Here is a 2,362-nt window from a genome sequence, read left to right on the forward strand (position 1 = left end):
GCGGCGGCCGCGGCGGCCAGGGCGGCGATTTCGGCGGCGAGGGCGCTTAGGCGAGGGAGGTGGCGGCGGGGCGGAGGTGCAGGGCCCCGGTGGAGACGGCGGCGGCAGAGGCGGCGGCGGGAGCGGCGCGCACCTCCCTGCCGCCGACTCATCGTATCTCGGCACATCTCGGCATATCTCGGCGCACCTCCCTGCCGCCGACTATTGGAAGTCGCGTGAGCGGCGTGTTCATGGAAGAAAGAAAGTCGCGGAGGGATGCCTGCGGGCGGTTGGGCGGAGGGGCTTCGCGCGGCGGGGGGCGCGGCGCGCCGACAGCTTCGGGCGAGAGACGCAAGCGTGCGGGGGCGGGAGGGGTGTGGTGAGAGGAGGATGGGGCGGGAGAGGGGGCGCGTTGGAGACGAGGGCTGGGGTGGGGTGGTGGTGTTGGGGGGGAGGGGAGGGGGGGCGCCATGAAGTTGGCGCGCGCGATGTCGCGCTCCGCGATCTCGGAGGTGCGCTGCAGCTCGGGCTTGAGCCGCAGCCGCTGAGCGTCGAGCACCGCTGGAGGCCTCCAGTCGGCTGTCGCGAGGCGGGCAGAGGCGGGTAGGTGGGTAAGAGAGGGTGCGAATGGTTGTCGGGTAGCGCGGGGCGGCGTGTGGGCCCGCCGCACGGAGCGCGTGCGACGTGACGGCGCCGGGCGCTCGCGGCTGGAGGCGCGGAGGAGGCGGAGCCGCGCTCGGGTTGCGCACCTGGCGGGATGATTCGGACGGCACCGTACTCAGAGAGCAGCTGGCGATGGCAGCGCAGATAGGCGAGCGGTGATCTCCACTCCTCCTCGGACGGCCGGAGCACCGGCGCGTCCACAGACGCCACGTGCGACGCCATCGGCGAGGCGCGGATGGCAGGCCAGCGCTGTCTAGCCAAAGCGACAAAGAAAGAAAGAAAAGGCGTACCGAAGAGGCAGACTGGCGACGGCTAGCGCACCACACCCCTCTCCTTAACCCCTGTGATGGCGGCGTGCCGTCCTCCCATACGCAGTTTCTTTCTTTCTTGCTTACGCGCATTCGCCCACAGGGTGGCCTAGGAGAAATTGAAAAAAGCGAAGAAAACGCCGGTGAGATCGAATCGAACGATTACGCTTATTAGGCGTCTACAGATTTGAAGTCTGCACCCCGCACCAGCGAGGCTCACCCCGGCAGAATCGAACCCGAGACCAGGGGCCAGAGGACGGGCATCGAAGCGAGCGTGCCAAAAAGGCCCGGCGTACTGGTGCACGCACGGAATGCTTGATTCAGAACATTGGGGTTTTTATCAAGAGTTTGTGATTTATATCATAAATTGTCAACATTTTGCGACACCAGCGTGCCCGCAACCAGGCCGGCGTAGGCTAGCCCGCCACGATGCGCCGCGCGCGAGAGCGCCTCCGCATCGCAGCGCGCGCGCCGACGTGCGCGCCGGCGACGGCAAACACGTTCGAGAGCCAGAGGGACGCGAGCACCGACGAGGCCAGCGACGCTCCTGCGGCGGCGCCGACCCACACATGCATGGCGACCGACGCGGCGGCGCACTCTGCCAGCCGTGCCCGTGGCAGCGCGGGTGCGCGTGCCTGCTGGTGGCTAGGCGCGGACCGGCCAGGCTCGTCCCCATCCTCGCTGGGGGCAGTGGCGGCCGCCGGGGCGGGGAGGCGGGCGATGGTGTCCCCGCCCGCCGCCAGCAGCACCAGCGCCGCCGAGCGGAGCGGCGCTGCGAGCGGGGCGCGGCCGATCCACTCTGCGAGGCCCGCCTCAGCGCAGCTAGCCGCGAGCCGGAGCCGCCCGCCCCTTGCGCAGAGGGACGGCTCGAGGCCGGCGGCGAGAACTCCGCCGAGCGCGGCGCCTATTCAGTGGTGCTCATTCAGTGGTGAACCACCGTCAATCAAGTCGGACAAGCGTAACTTCTTCAACCTCACGGGACAGCCCCTGGACGCAGACGGCAACCCAGACCCGAGCGGGTGCGGCAGGACTGTCTGTTTTGAGTGGGCGCGTAAGCGCAATCCGGCACTCATCCCGGCGATGCGGTTGGTGTTTGGTCGACGCAGCTTCCTCCGTCTGTGCAGCGCGGACGGACCGCTCCAGGACCCTCGGGCAGCCGGACCGAGCGACGCCGACGCACCGTGGGACCCGCTCAGCCTGGAGCCGCCCGGCGAGGACGCCGACGGCTACATCCGGTCGTGCTGCGGCGGCGCCCAAGGGCGCGCCTTCTCAGGGATGTGCACCACCGGAGTCAAACACGAGATCGACAACATTGTGCAAAAGAATTCTTAAGAGCGAAGCCTCTCTCACAGCACACTGGCACGACAAGGGCGCAGACTGCAAAAGAATTCTGCGGTAATACCTACCTACCT

This window comes from Emiliania huxleyi (assembly GCF_000372725.1).
Source record: "Emiliania huxleyi CCMP1516 unplaced genomic scaffold EMIHUscaffold_867, whole genome shotgun sequence".
Classification (NCBI taxonomy): domain Eukaryota; phylum Haptophyta; order Isochrysidales; family Noelaerhabdaceae; genus Emiliania; species Emiliania huxleyi.